General features: G+C 36.3%; 1 protein-coding gene across 1 annotated transcript in view; it reads right to left on the reverse strand.

The window, feature by feature from the left end:
* The window catches only part of LOC106867959 (hyccin), a 331,646-nt gene extending 318,412 nt beyond the window's left edge, over positions 1–13,234 (reverse strand). The window contains exon 1 of the mRNA XM_014913039.3: positions 12,400–13,234. The gene's annotated coding sequence lies outside the window, so the exon portion shown is untranslated. The remainder of the gene's footprint in view (positions 1–12,399) is intronic.
* Between the last annotated feature and the right edge of the window lie 3,125 nt (positions 13,235–16,359).

The following is a 16,359-nucleotide window of genomic DNA, read 5'->3' on the forward strand; positions in this document are numbered from 1 at the left end:
GATCTCTCTCTCTCTCTCTCTCTCTCTCTCTCTCTCTCTCTCTCTCTCTCTCTCTCTCTCTCTCTCTCTCTCTATATATATATATATATATATATATATATATATATATATATATATATATATATATATATATATATATATATACACACACACACACATACATATACAGCCATGCAGTTTTAATTAAGTCCAGAACAAGGCCAGTAGTCGTCATCATCTAACAAAAATATAAATCCTCAATATTCAACGATAAAGTGATACTGTTGTTGATCACTGAACTGCAAAATCTAATCAATAAAAAATACAAGACTTCTATCTTAATAATATTTTTTCTTTAGTCAGTATGTATTACGGTCAATCCTCTGAGCTTTCAAATTCTAGCAGAAAGAAAAGAGTCATACAACAGTTCTTTTATCATATAATTCCATCTGGATTTGAAGAAAGAAAATAAAAAGTGTGATACAAGGGACATAACCGCTACTGCAAAGAAAGAAGACTGGCAATCGATAATGGTTGGAAGAAATTCCATGCTTTATTTTTTTATCATTTTTTCATCCCTGATAGTAAAAAGCTTACACTTGATCAATTTACTACTACTACATATGACGATGATGACGACGATAAATTGTTGATAAAATGGTGAAGGAAATTAAGATCATAGTTATTGCCATTCCTAAAGATGTATGAGTGGATGATAAATAACTGGAAAAGACTGAGAAATACAAGCAACCAAAAGATGAGATTGCATGAATGTGGGTAATTAAGAAAGTAACTGTCATCCCAGTAGATGTAGGGACATTAACAACCGGGTTTGAGAAATTTTGGGGAGAAATTGATTGACATGAGAGTAGAACATGCTCAAGGAATTACTTTGGGAACAACAAGGATTTTGAGACTGGTATTTGGATGTTAAGTATTGTGGAAAAAGACCCAATGAGACACTTGACAACTGGTTTTTGTCCTCTTACAGAATTAGCCAGAGTCCAAATGTAAAACACATATATGTTTGGAATCAAATAGCATATGCATACTGTAATCAATCAAAGATTAAAATGTGTTTTTGTTGTAACCTTATGCTACCACTAGCCAGAAAATTGCACTGATTTGAATCTCTATGTCTAAATACACATGCCTTATCTTGAACAATGCAATATTTTGGTTTTGTATCAAAGAATTTTGCACTGTATATGATGCCTTTCCTAACAGCTTTTTCAAGTCTACCTACTAGATTCTATTCCAATCTATTGTACCTTCTAGTTTCTTCCTAAAACTAAGGGAGCTGTCCTAAGTTTACTCTTTAATGTATTGCTGAGGTTTGCCCCTATCAATTCTTGTTTAACTAGCTCACTAAATCAGTCCATTTAAGCATCCTATGCCAGTCACAGTTTACAGTAACTAAGCTCCTGTCTGGATAATTTATCTAGGCTCACAGATCAGATCATAAATAAGTTCTCTGTGTAGTTAACTGCCTTGAATTGTTGTTATCCAACACTGTTGCTAACTATTAACAAACATAAACTCTAAATACAACTTAGAAAAGTCACTGGTTTGATAATGTCCACAATGGCACATTTAGGAAATCCAGTTAAAACTTATCAGACAGAAAGGAGTGTCTGAACAAGGCTAAGAGGCTTTTATACCTACTCCTCATAACAGCTACTCACTCAAAATCCTAGATTGTGTTTTAAGATATCATTCCAATCAACCACTAACGTTAATGACCAGGATGTTACGAAAAAGTATTCAGATGCTAAGTCTACCACTATCCTCATGGCATCATCATTATTTCTCTTACATCTAGGACCACCAATGTATCATATAGGTCCAGAAATATCTTTACTTGGAAATTCAGAGCTTCTGGGAACAATACTGCCATCATACTAAATCTGGTTTACAATCATTCAGGAGTGCAGATTTCTGAAAAATGCTAGTCTTACTTATAATTATTACATCTAAGTTTAGTCACCTAAGATCATTCTGTAGGTGATTCTTCATCCAGACACACTTTTGGCCATGTGCATTCAAGCATCTCACTCTCAACAATGTTCTAGTAGGAAATAAAAGACCACATATTTTACAGATAATGGAGTGCATTGTGTTTTCACACACTGAAGGACTCACTAACATTTTTAAACAACCCCAGATTCATTGGCAGTTTCTCCCACATAGTTCAATATATTCCAGATATTTTACTCATCAGAATCACTCCTTTGCAGTTTTTAGGAGAATAAATGTTTCAACTTAATATGCTTGTAATTTTATGAATTCCATCAACTCAAAATTCTTTAGAACAACAGGAAAACTGAGGAGTGTCTACTATTGTTTTAGCTGTTGCTTTTGGTGTAGTTGTTGCTCTTGCTGTTTGTTGATGCTTTTGTTGTTCTTGTCTACATTGTTGTTGCAGACTTTAAGCCAGCAGAACCTTTAAGGTCTTGATCTTTATAACTGGATCAAAAGGGGATTTTCTAATTCATCCTCATTGCCAGACAAGATGTTCATGGACAGCAAAGGCAATGCATGTCTATAGGAATTACTTGCTTTTTTGTTGTCCGGATGAAGAGACACATCAAATCATTTGTGACAGATTGTGCTTTTAACAGTTAGTTTTTGCGGTTTGATTTTTAATTTATATTGATGTAGTTGTCATCATTGTGTTGGTTTTGTTATGGATTTGTTATTAGTGTTGTAGCTGCTGGTTTAAGAGGGGGACTAAAAGTTAATTTCTCACTTTGAAGTAAAATTTTCAAGACATTTGACAGCCTTCAAATGCTACCACATTTTCCATGGTTAGTTTCCCTCCTTTTCAAATAAAAAAAAATCCATTGATATTTAACCCTTTTATTACCACTATTTCTGTTGTATCTAAGCACATTCACTCAGGCCATGCTCACACTTTCCACAAATTTATGGAAGGATACCACCTCTCTATTCATCCAAACCTTCCTCTCCAAAAGAAACTTATAAAAAATAACCCATGAGAGCATGATCAAAGAAGAACACATGTCCATCCCGAATTGTTTCATTTGCATCCACCTCACAAGCTCTTTTGCCATGGCCTGCAGAAGAAAAATTCTCCCTAACCCAACCAAAGGAAGGTGGTAGTGGGGGATCATCATGATGGACTCAGTCAATAATAAGATGTGTCCTCCTGTTGTTTTCACATAAATCTAGAGATCAACAATATTTGGGCATTGAACAAGTTGCATGCAGGCTGTTTTCATTGCTCTGTGCATATCTTGATAAGCCTGGCTGATGGTACATTGCCCTTCTCACCTGGTAGCATTCTGGAAGTTATCCAGAGTACACAGGCTAAAACTCCTCTAGAACAGATCAAGCACTTGATTTTTGTTGATACCCACAGATTCACTAAGAACACCATTGCTCTTCTCCACCACTTGTCATGCACAGGATATTGTCATGCAAGTTTTATTGTTCGATGAAGTAGAATGTTGGGAAGCTATTTTGTTTATTTCCCCCATAAAACAGATAACTTAATGATAATAATAATCAAACAACTATGATGAGTGAAAGTGGGAAATATGAAGGTTGTGGTCAATGAAGAGAGTAGACATAATTGGTGCACTTGGAAGTATCAGCACTCAACTACCAACATAGCTGAACAAGATGGGTGCAAGTGTGAAGGTAGAACATCTACAAAAATCAGCATTGCTTGGAACAGCTAGAATTCTTTGCAGAGTTCTTGCAGCATGACCAGTAAAACAAGTGTCACTTTAATCTGCTGGCTGTGGACAGCTGACACTTTCCATCATACCCAGCAAAATAAGCTGTGAGTTTTCATATAATAATAATAATAATAATAATAATAATAATAATAATAATAATAATAATAATAATAATAATAATAATAATAATAATAATGTCCATTTTCCATGCTAGCATGGGTTGAATGGTTTGACAGGAGCTGGCTAAACAGAGAATTACACGAAGCTCCAATGTCTGTTTTGGCATGGTTTCTATGGCTGGATGCCCACCCTAATGCCAACTAGTTTATAGAGTTTACTGTATGCTTTTTGTAACTCACAAAATAAACAGAAGTTATAAGATATTATGATTTTCAACAAATATTAGTTGGTGATTAAAATGATGGGAGCTCAAGACTGAGTAATGTATGTATTTAAACATGTTGAGGAACTAACATAACCAATACTCATTTAAATAACAAACCACCAAAAATCTTCAGATATTTAACATAGAACAAGAATATTTTGTTGACAAGAATTAGTTTCTTTGTTTATCATTTTTTACATACAAATATTCAGAGTCTGTTCCCCTTTTCTTTCTCTCACCCTCTCACTTCTATTCTAGCCTTTCTACTTACACCTTTTCTCTCTCTCCCTCTTGTATTCCTAGCCCTTCTCCTTCCCCTTCATCCCTTAGCTTTTTCCTTTGTCGCTCCCCCTCCCTGCTGCTGTCACGTGACCAGCGACCAGTTCCCTTTTTCCTTCCTTTCTTACACTGGTCCTGTAGCTGACCAGTCGCAAATTATCTGTCTCTCCGTTCTCCATCCTTCAAGACATTTCTAAGTGTTACCCACTATTCTCAACTCCTTGGCCCCATGGCCATATTTTGTTCGCCTGTTCATCCTCGTCCTAAATCACACTCAGTGTCATTTTGCTTGTTTTGTTTTGTTTTGGTTGCTCTTGTCCCTAATTCTCTACATCATCATCATCATCATCATCGTTTAACGTCCGCTTTCCATGCTAGCATGGGTTGGACGATTTGACTGAGGACTGGTGAAACCGGATGGCAACACCAGGCTCCAGTCTGATTTGGCAGAGTTTCTACAGCTGGATGCCCTTCCTAACGCCAACCACTCAGAGAGTGTAGTGGGTGCTTTTACGTGTCACCCGCACGAAAACGGCCACGCTCGAAATGGTGTCTTTTATGTGCCACCCGCACAAGCCAGTCCAGGGGCACTGGCAACGATCTCGCTCGAAAATCCTACAGGAGCCAGTCAGGCGGTACTGGCAACGGCCACGCTCAAAATGGTGCATCTCATGTGCCACCCGCACAAGAACCAGTCCAGGGGCACTGGCAATGATCTTACTTGGCTTGCCGGGTCTTCTCACGCACAGCACATTTCCGTAAATGTTTTTTGCGGGCACCACCAACTGGGAAGCACTCAGTCTTATCGTTAAAGGTGCAAAACTGAATATTACCAGATGGTTGATAACAGATGAAGAATTACGGACCTTTTGTTTGTCTCCTGTTCATTTTTACATTCAGTATACATTACGTCATTTACTTATACATTTTTCATTTTTTTATGAAGGAGTGGTTGTGTGGTAAGTAGCTTGCTTATCAACCACATGGTTCTAGGTTCAGTCCCACTGCGTAGCACCTTGGGCAAGTGTCTTCTACTATAGCCTCGGGCCGACCAAAGCCTTGTGAGTAGATTTGGTAGACGGAAACTGAAAGAAGCCTGTCGCATATATGCATATGTATATATATATGTGTGTGTGTGTCAGTGTTTGTCCCCCCCAACATCGCTTGACAACCGATGCTGGTGTGTTTACGTCCCTGTAACTAAACGGTTCGGCAAAAGAGACTGATAGAATAAGTACTAAGGCTTACAAAGAATAAGACTTGGGGTCGATTTGCTCGACTAAAGGCAGTGCTCCAGCATGGCCACAGTCAAATGACTGAAACAAGTAAAAGAGTAAAAGAATATATATCATCATCGTCGTCATTTATACATATATATATATATATATATATATATATATATATATATATATATACACACACACACACACACCTTTATATACAAATACACAAACGTGTGTGTGTATGTTTGTATGACTGTGTGTATGTTTGTATGACTGAGTGAGTGAGTGGGTGAGTGTGTACACAAGGTGGCTATCAAGTTACGATTGAGTATGGTTATCCTTTGTGTTTCCTTCCTTGTGGACCCTCATGGTGGCAAAAACATACACCAGTGCAGCGGTACCAAGACTCCACTTCTCACACACTAGTGACATTTAAATGAACAATGAAGTTATGTGGCTAACAAGAGAATTAAAAATGCACTACCTACACTACATTATCTGTGTGTATGCTCACAAGTGAGGAAATGACAGAAGTGATGAGATTTTCTTATCATAGGTATGTGTAAAGCCTAAATCACCATGATGAAAGGTCAACTGTCTGCTTGCAATCCTAAGATGTTACTGGCTTGCAGTGGAAATAGAGGATAGATGAGGAACAAAAATTACCCACATATCAAATTTTATAGTGACAAATGCATGTGTGGTTAATGCTCCAGACTTTATTTAACCCTTTTGTTAGCATATTTCTGATGAAATACACTGCTTTTGTTTCACTCGAGTTCACCAAGAACTGGTTTACAGCCCCGTCTTTTTCACCATAGTCCTCCAGGCTATAACAAAGGAATTTAAGACAGTCTGCCTTTGGGAGCTCCTCTATACTGATGACCTTGTTCTAATAGCTGAACTAGAGAAGAGATTTCAGGTGTAGAAGCAAGGTCTGGAATCAAGGGACCTTAGAGTTAATTTAGCAATGTCCAAAGTCTTAATAAGTAGGAAAGCAGATAAATCACAAATCCCTTCAGGGAGATGGCCCTGCTCGATATGTAGGAAAGGTGTAGACAGAAACTCCATATGGTATACCTGGTGCATGTTATGGATACCTAAGAGGTGCAACAACATCAGAGAGCTTCTATCTTTGTTTGTAACAAAGGGCCTTGCCTTCAGATTGTATGATGTCTTTGTGTGAACAGCCATGCTACATGGTAGTGAAATATGGGCTGTGACGGCAGAGGACATGTGAAGGCTTGAGAGAAATAAATCTAGTATGCTTTGCTAGATATGCAATGTCAGTGTGCTCATATGACTGAGTGTAAAGTAAAGAGGCATTAGATATAGTGTGCAAAAGAGAAGACTGCAGTGGTATAGTCATGAGATGCATAAAGAAATGCTGATCTCCAACTGTGGAGAGAACCTGAGGAAGATGCGGGACAAGATAGCAAAGTACGATCTTTGGCTGCTGAGTCTCACAGAGGTGATGACAAGTGATTGAGACCTTTGGCAGTTTGCTGTGCTTGAGAAGATATGTCAAGCTAAGTGAAATCAGTCATGGCCAGTGATGTGTAAAAGGCACTCATGCTGGGTACACATAAAAGGTACCCATGCCAGTGGAATGTAAAGGGCACCCATGCATGTGACAAATGAAAGGCACCCAGTACACTCTGTGGAGTGGCTGGCATTAGGAAGGACAGCCAACTATAGAAACCAAGCCAAAACGAACTGGAGACCAGTGCAGCTCTCTGGCTTACAAACTCCAGTCAAATTACCTTACCTATGCTAGCATGGAAAACGGACACTTATCAATGATGATGATACTGATAATGAAGAATTAAATAAAATAACATGGTCATTATTGAGCTGTTGTCTGGAACACAAATTAATACAAAATATTGATGGAAGGTTTTGATTGAGTCACTTTAAAACAAAAAGCTTGTACCACAAAGTCAAGAACAGTTTCAGGCAGGTTAGTATCAGAAGGGAGCCATTAAGCTAACAACAAACAAAAGGAAAGTAAAACAGCCAATGTTTAGAAACATTGTAGGTTTCCTATAAGACTATCCTTTCTCATGTACACTTTACATATAACTGTAAATTCAAATATATATGAACATGCATTTCATTATCATCCTTTATCATCCATTTTCTAATGTGTGTGCGTGTGCATGTGTGTGTACACATGTACACATATTACTGGATAGGCGTTGATTCTCTTGAGTTCATTCATCTTTTCACAGGATTTGTTTTTTACTTTAATTGACCAAAAACCACCCAACTCACCAAACAGGCTATATGTGGTTGCCAGTTTAGTCACCAATGACCAAACCATGCAACTAGTTGTACAGAGTAACATGTTACTATATCTATTTATCTGTTTGTCTATGAGTGTGTGTGTGTGTGTGTTTATACAAGGTGGCATGAAAAGGTTCCCATACTAGTTATGTTTAATAAAAAATAACTTATATATCTAAGTTTTAGTATCATCTGCTTTGAAATAGTCACCTTGCACAGCAATACACCAGTCCCAGAGTCCCTGCTACTTTTGGAATCCAGCCTAGAAGTAGTTTTCCATAAGTGAGTTGAGGACCTTCTGCAATTCGCTCTAGATCTCAACAACAGTGAACAGCAACCTTTGAGCTGCATTTTCATCTTGGGGAAGAGATGGAAGTCCACAGGTGCTAAATCTGGTGAATATGGCAGGTGTGGAAGTGATACCATGTTGTTTTGACAAGAAACTCATGAGTGAAGAGAGCTTCATGACAGAGTGCATTGCTGTCATGAAGAATCCAATTCTTCATGCTCCACAGATCTGGTCACTTTTACTGAATGTCTTCCATCAAATGCTTCAAGACGTCGCAGTAGAACTCTCAATTGACAGGTCTGACCCTGGGGAACAAATTCTGAATGTACAACATCACATTTCTGGGGGTGACACTCTTGACAGGTCTACCAAATCACTCATCATCTTCCAGGGATGTTCTTCCACTTTTGAAACGCCCATGTCACTTAAAACATTGCACATGACCCATTGCCTTGGAGCCATAAGCTTGCTGAAGCATGCTCAATGTCTCTGTAGCAGCCTTGCCAAATTTAATGCAAAATTTCACATTGGCTCTTTGTTCCTGTACATGACAAAAATGCAGACTACAGCATAAACGCGATCACAAAAACAAAAATCTCACAACCTGCGCAGCAAATACAGCAATGTCACTCGGCACATTGCTTCATGAAGGACACTGCTAGCTCTCACTGCAGATGTAACTGTCTGCTGCCATATGTTGGTGTACTACAGATGTAACTGTCTGCTGCCATATGTTGGTGTACTACAGAACTAGGCTGAGAACTTTTTAATACTACCTCAAATATGATATAAAAATGCACACAAACACACGCATCATGCACAAACATATATAAACAGGTATATATTCATATATAAGTACATATGAAAATATACATAGATATTTATGCATACATAACTACTTAAGAATTTTTGTGGATTGTTAAAAAGCAAAAGGAGAAAGGTCATCACTGTCATCTATTTTAAACTTCAACAGATCAGAGAACTGAAGGAAATGTGTAGGCAGTATACTACTAACTTCAGCTCTTTGGAAAAATATGTTGATTATATCTTAAGATCCATTACTTCCGTGTAAATGGTAATTCAGATGCAAAAGCATCAAAAGGAGTCTAACCAAAATACTGAAAAAAATCATTTTAAATAAATAATATCTTGTATTCATCCATTGCTTGACAGGAGGAAATATAAAAATGATGTCAATCTAATAGCTTTTTTTTTCATGAGAAGATAATATGTTTATTCAAAAACTTTCTTTGAAATAAATACTACAAATTACATCACAATAAAAATTTTCCCAACATGGTATTAACTAGGTAAATTTATCAGAAGCAAAAAAATGAGATTCAAGATATAATTTAATTCAGTCAGTCTTACAGAATTTTGAACCTATATACGGCTAAACTTGAGCTATGTATTGTTTTTAATTAAAGTTCAGATTGAACCAATAAATTTTTCAGCAAAATTTTAAAACTGATCCTTTACAATAAAAAGGAGCAAAATGATGTTTCTGCACCTGTTATACCTGATGACAATCACAAAATTTGTAATTAAAAATAAATTCTGGAATTAATTAAAATTAAAACTTAATATACTTGAAAAGGAATACTTTATAGTTTACCAGACTAGTAAATGATTGTATGTACATATGCACACACACACACACTGCAATCACTTTACAGAAAATACACTGTAAAATGACAGCTGATATGAAAGGTATCCACCAATAAAAATCAAACCCATTAATGAAACAAAGGAGAGAGTCATGTCCTTGCTGTATGTGGGGGCAATAAGAAATGACTCAGACACTGATGAGCCTTTCCAGCTATTGCTGGGAAGGAAAGTGGATGTAACATGATGATGATGACATATTACATACATGGTGATTGTATGTGTGTGTGTGTGAAGGTATGTGGCTTAATGGTTAGTGTTGGACTCACAATCATAATATCATGGGTTCAACTCCAAGACCAAGTTTTGTACTGTGTTCCTGAACAAGGCACTTCATTTGATATTGGTCCACTCTACTCAGCTGATAATTAGTAGCAGCTGACTGCTTGTGCAGCTCTTGCACTCCTTTCAGCTCTCACATCCTCAATGTTCTGCTGAGTCAAGAGTGAGTGGGTGTCTGTGTATCTTGGCGACCACAGAATCACTGAAAACAACTAACACAGCATGGTACCGAGACATATTCACTTGAGAGTGCCTATTAACGTCATGTGTGTGTGTGTGAGAGTGAGCGGGAGAAATAGAGCGAGACAAAAAGAACGTGAGGCAGGGACACACAGATTTGTTTCTTCTTCCATAATCGTTTGAAGATCGGAAGCAAGGAACTCGGAAAAACAGTTTGTGAAGTTTCAGCTTCACACACACACGCGTAAAGACTCACAAACAAACACACACACACTATACAAGTTTACGTATAATGTACTACCTGCAACTATCTGGGATGAAATTAATAGAATTACTAGTCATTGAAGGCGCTGAAGTTTCCACCACCCACGACATACATACACACACACACACACTAGTGTGTGTGTGTGTGTGTGTGTGTGTAAGAAGCTACAAATAATCTTATCGTTAATAATCAGTAATAAGTTCAGTTTTCAAGAAATTTAGCATCAGGTCCTTCGAGCAAGTTTTATTCTCCTCTTAAATAAAGTAGTGAAATTAACCTAATATATAAACCTAGTCATAAATTAACCTAATATAAACCGAATAATAAATATGTATATTTGACAGCTTACCCACACGTTCACGTGTGTTGCTTTATAATCGCGCGCATTGTATCAAGCAGATTATGAATTAAAAAAAAACAAAAAAGGGAAGGGATTAAGGCTTTGAATGAATTGGTTCAGTAAAAAGAATGAATTAACAAATATCATTGAACATCAATAGTAATCGATAGATTGAACACTATACACTATTTTCTTGTTCATAATAAAGCAATTCTGAATAAATCAAAAATTCTAATGACGAGCAAAATAAATAATGTTAATAAATATCGTTAGTTATTCGAAAACTATGATCATAGAAAACGAATGATAATGAGAACAAAATATTAAGATCAGTTTTATATGAAACTTTACAAAATATCTACCTAAATCAAGAATACCGGCATAAAAAAAGCGAAGTTTAAATTAGTGGAAGAGTAACAAGTATTTTTTTCTGAATGATTTAATTGTAAAACATGTTTAGTTATATGTATAAGGGATATGTTGTGTTTACATTATGAGGGGAAAATAGTACATCAATAAACCTTCTCAATTTCATATTATAAAAAAGAAAACCGAAATTATTCATCTGCAAAGATGTGGTGTACAGGAAATATATAAAATATAAGTATTCGTCAGGTAAGTGAGATGTATATTAAACTATAAAAGATAAATATTAGCTACAACAGAGGTATTTTTGTAATTTTCTTAATATTATCGATCGAGAATTAACATCTAGTTCATCGAAAATGTTAAGCCCTGGATTCATAATACGACTATAATAGTCTTACTATTATTTACAACAGATACGGAAAGTACACTGGCTATATATTTTGAGTAATAATTAGCACATAAACACGGTTCTAAAGAGGCGTGTCACCGACTAAACTTAACTATCATATAATTATGTAATTTAAGGCCTATTGATAGTAAGTTTAAAAGGAAACGGCAACCTTTAACTTGAAAACTATCTAATCAAGCTGGGAAAAGCTGTTTTTGAAACCGATGGGATTAACACATTAGATTTGTTGGTCAGGTACTGATAGATATTTACAGAGAGCAACGGTGGCCAAACTGCGGCTCGCGAGCCGCATGCGGTTCTCAAAGCTATTATGTCAAGCACCTAAGATCATATAGGGTTTCAGTGTTTTTTTTCCTGAATCAGCTTTAACATCCTACGAGTCAGAGTTTAAAGTATTAGTTGCATAAAATGAAGATTCTATAAAATCCTTTAACAAGCAGTTTAATCATTCTATTTTAGTGAAGCGGTATAATTTACTCATTTATAAATATAAATCTTTAATATCTAATGTGCTGATATATACATATATATATATATATATAAGTAAATATGTTGCGGCTCTTGACCGTAAAAAAATATATATATCTGACTCTTCTTATTAAACAAGTTGGCCATCCTGGTATATAAATAAATACGACCATCACCTTTAATTTCTTTTACTTTTACTTTATAAACGACTAATAAAAAGAAGAAAAATATAAAAGTCAGTAACGCTGACAACGGCATCAAAATAACAAAACCTACCTTGGAGGCCAGGGTAGTTTCTGTGGGAGGGTTAAAAAAAAAAAAGAAAAATGAGCCAGCAGTAAAAGTACCACTATCTCCACAAGTGTAAAACAGAATTGTTTTGTGAAAGTGACACCGCTGTCGGTGGTTATTTATTTCTTTATTGGATTTGGTGTTTTCCTGTTACTCTTCAGCATTTCGCCTTCAATCTTTAGAGAGCGGCAGTGGCTGTCATTGTTGTTGTTGTTAGGTAAACACATCGTCTTGTAGCTAACAACAACTATTTCCATTTAGTAAGTAGTTCCATTTGACCAATTGACTAGAAGTAAGTTAATTTAGTTAATGGACACTGTGTATCGTAATTTTAAGTTAGTTACTTTCTTCTCTACTACTGTCTATGTTAATTTCTTGCTTTCTCCAGAAAGACAGTTTTTTCGTTTGTGTGGGTGTGTGTTCTTCCTTCTGTAATTCAAATACCGCAGTTTCTTATGTACAGCTGTTTATTGTTGATGTTATGGTCTATATATAAATGTGTGTGTACATACGTTTATTCCAACTTATTGTAGGCAAACAAATAGAATTATCTACAGTAGTGCTCTTTTGATGAATGTTTTATTCAGCCGTATTAATCACGAGGATCGTCTGAAAATCTGTATTGTCTGTTGGATTTACAGACTGCAAAGGAAAAATTAAGCGAATCCGACTGATTTTCCAAAGTTTTTGTACTTTTGCCGTCACTATTTCGTCAATCGGCAAAAATTAACTTCCATCGTCATCTTCAATCTCATCTTTCATGCAAATGAAATTATCGCATGCTTCAAACTCCAAGAAATTCAAAGTTTCGTTGGAATTGTTTTAACTGACAATAAAAGTATATATTCGTTTCTTGCTCTTCAATAAAGAAAACTTCTGGTTAAAAAAATATTTAAAAAGAAAAACAAATTTTGTTGTTGTCATTAGAAAGTTTATCAACTGAATTTCTTGTATGTTATGTTTATTTTCGCAATTAATTGGCAAACAACTTAACATAACTTTCTGATAATTTATTCACCTCGGGTAGTAAAAGAAATATCACCACATTGAGATTTCTATTGGAAACTACACTGCTGAAGAATATTAACTTGAGCCAGATTATTTTTACATTATATAAATAAGATTTGTCTCTGTGTCTAAGAAGGCATATAATTGTATTTTCTTTGCTCATTAAAATGGTTGCGAGTTAGATGGCTGATCAGATAATCAGATCAGATGAATGTACCAGGCTCTACGTCATGTTCAGCAGCTCGAGATCAGATGATCCATAATTTTAGTTGATGACAATATTCACATATTTAGTAAAGTTATTTTCAGAGAGTATCCTGTTTTTTTTTGTTGTTTTTTTTTAATATATGGAGGAGTTAAGATATTGTCTAACTCTTCTCTTAAAGAAGTTGTTTCTCTAATTACTTGGAAGTTCAATTTGATGAGGGAGTATTTTGGATAAACCTAGGAATTGATAAAAAAAAAGCATGAAAATATACTATGAAAGTGATGTGATAGCAATGGATGACAAACATTAGTGAGCTCTGTACCAAATATTTCTTTGTTACATCCTTTTATATTTTGGATTCAAATCATGCCTAGATCAGCTTTGCCTTTCAGTCTTCTGAGGATGATTAAATAAGTACCAGTTAAGTATGGAGGTTGAAGTAATTGATTAAAACTCTGGGTGGTTGTGCCTTAATATGCCTACACTGCAATGACTAAAGCCATTTTAAGTAAAAGAATACTTATATATAGTAAAAAAAAATGTGAGTGAGTGAGAGAGAGAAAGAGAGAGAGAGTGTAGAGGCATATGGCTTAGTGGTTAGTGTGTTGCACTTACAATCACAAGGTTGTGGTTTTGATTCCTGGACCAGAAACCAGTCAATGTATTTTTTTCTTGAGCAAAGCATTTAATTTTAAATTGCTCCAGTCCTCTCAGCTGGCATAATATGTAATCCTGCATCTAATAGTGAAATATATGTGCCACAGAATCCCATGAAACCAGTCTTATGAGCCTATTGTTTTGGGGATTTTTTGATGTGTTTAAATTGATAAGATTTCTTGTGCTGAAACCACAAGAACTCTTATTCATTGGACTGCGGGGATTCTAGATGATTGCATGATTTATTATTTTTTTAAGTCAAAGGAGGTAAAAAAGTATATCTATCTTTGCTTATCACTGATTCATTCATCACTGATCTAAGATAACATAGTATGCATATTGGGAACCATGTTACACTTATCATGAATTGATCTGTGATAGCATGGGTTGGCAATTAATCAGATTCTGCTTGGACAAAAAATGTGCACCCCCTGTGACCACCCATGATGCTCAGTACAACTTGAAGTATCAAGGCAAAACTATTTTTACTTTATGTTCTATTCATTTATTACTGATTCATTTAACACATCATCACTTCATTCAACATCCACTTTTCCATGCTTGCATAAGTCAGATGGAATATATTGAGGCAGATTTTCTATCACCAGATGCCTTTCCTGTCACCAATTCTCACCTGTTTCCAAACAAGGTCATATTTCCCCATAGCCAGACATGTTTTTCATGGAAGATTGGAAACAAACAACATTGCTTGTATGACAGTGATGCTCATTGGCAACCATCACATAACTTTAAGACAAGGGTACACACATTCACATACACACACACACATACACAAACGCACATATATATGATGATTGCTTCATCTTGTCAGATGATATCCATCTCACGTTAAATGATAGTGAGTCATTTGTATGTTACTGGATTGAAGTGACAAAAGCTTGTACAACACTTTTGCTTCTCAATCACTATAGTAGGTTCCAGTGGCAAGCTTTGTAAGATGACTGGTATATCTTAACTATAACTTTTATGTCAGAGTATCTTTCTCCTAGAAGAGCAGCCTTCCCCATGGCTTTAGAAATAACAGGAGCTTGGGAAATCTGTTTAGCCTATAGATGGAACTGTGGCAGGTACTACCATTCCAGGTCAGAACAGACCTGTGAGTAATGGTAATTAAGGGAAAACTACATTCCCCCACAGTTCCAGAATTCCTGAACTGGAGCATCACCACTAGATGCAGTTTATATATTCAAATACCAGATCCTCTCACAAGGCTTTGGCTGGCTTGGTACTATAGTAGAAACACTTGCCCAAAGTGGGCCCCAATGAGACTGGACCCCAAACCAGGTGCCCTATCGGGCAGCTTTTAAGCTAGCTCCTGTGGGGGGCTCTTCATTAGGCCTTGAGCCCAACAATAACACTTCATGCATTGAGTACATATTAAATCTTATTAAACTTGAACAATTTTCATCAAAACAATGATATAATTTGTTGACTAGGGACTTATTGCAAAGCTGCATGATAAACAACAGTACCACCACCATCGCCACCACACCTGCCATACGCACACCATTCAGACTTCTGACACCACTGTCATCAATACCTTTGACTTCACCACCTTTCCCTCCACCACTATCACCACTGTCTTTCACATCACTTACTCTCACTGTCATCCTTGACTGCTTCGGTTACCACCATCACCACCACCATCATCACCTCTGCCTCTATCACAGCTCATACTATTACTATCACCCCATTACCATTGTTCAGTATGTTGGTTCAGTGTTCAGCCCCTCTTTCTCTCACATACCCACTCTTTCTCTTTTTCTTATTATTACTCCTACTACCACCCTCAACACTACTACTTTTAATAAAACATCATCAACTCTCCCTAAATTTCTTTGTATCTCTTTCTCTCCCTCTCTTTTTCTTTCTCTCTCACTGTGTCTGTCTGTCTTCGCCACTGCCCTCACCATCTCTACTATTACTCTCACCCCAGCACAAGGAATAGTAGAAGTGTCATTGAATAGTGGGAGAGGGCGTCAAAGTGTGACACACTGACACAGAAATTAGTTTTCACATTTATTATCGAAATCAAACTAAATTCGACGACT

The sequence above is a fragment of the Octopus bimaculoides genome, chromosome 2, assembly GCF_046866305.1.
Source record: "Octopus bimaculoides isolate indiv1 chromosome 2, ASM4686630v1, whole genome shotgun sequence".
Taxonomy (NCBI): Eukaryota; Metazoa; Mollusca; class Cephalopoda; order Octopoda; family Octopodidae; genus Octopus; species Octopus bimaculoides.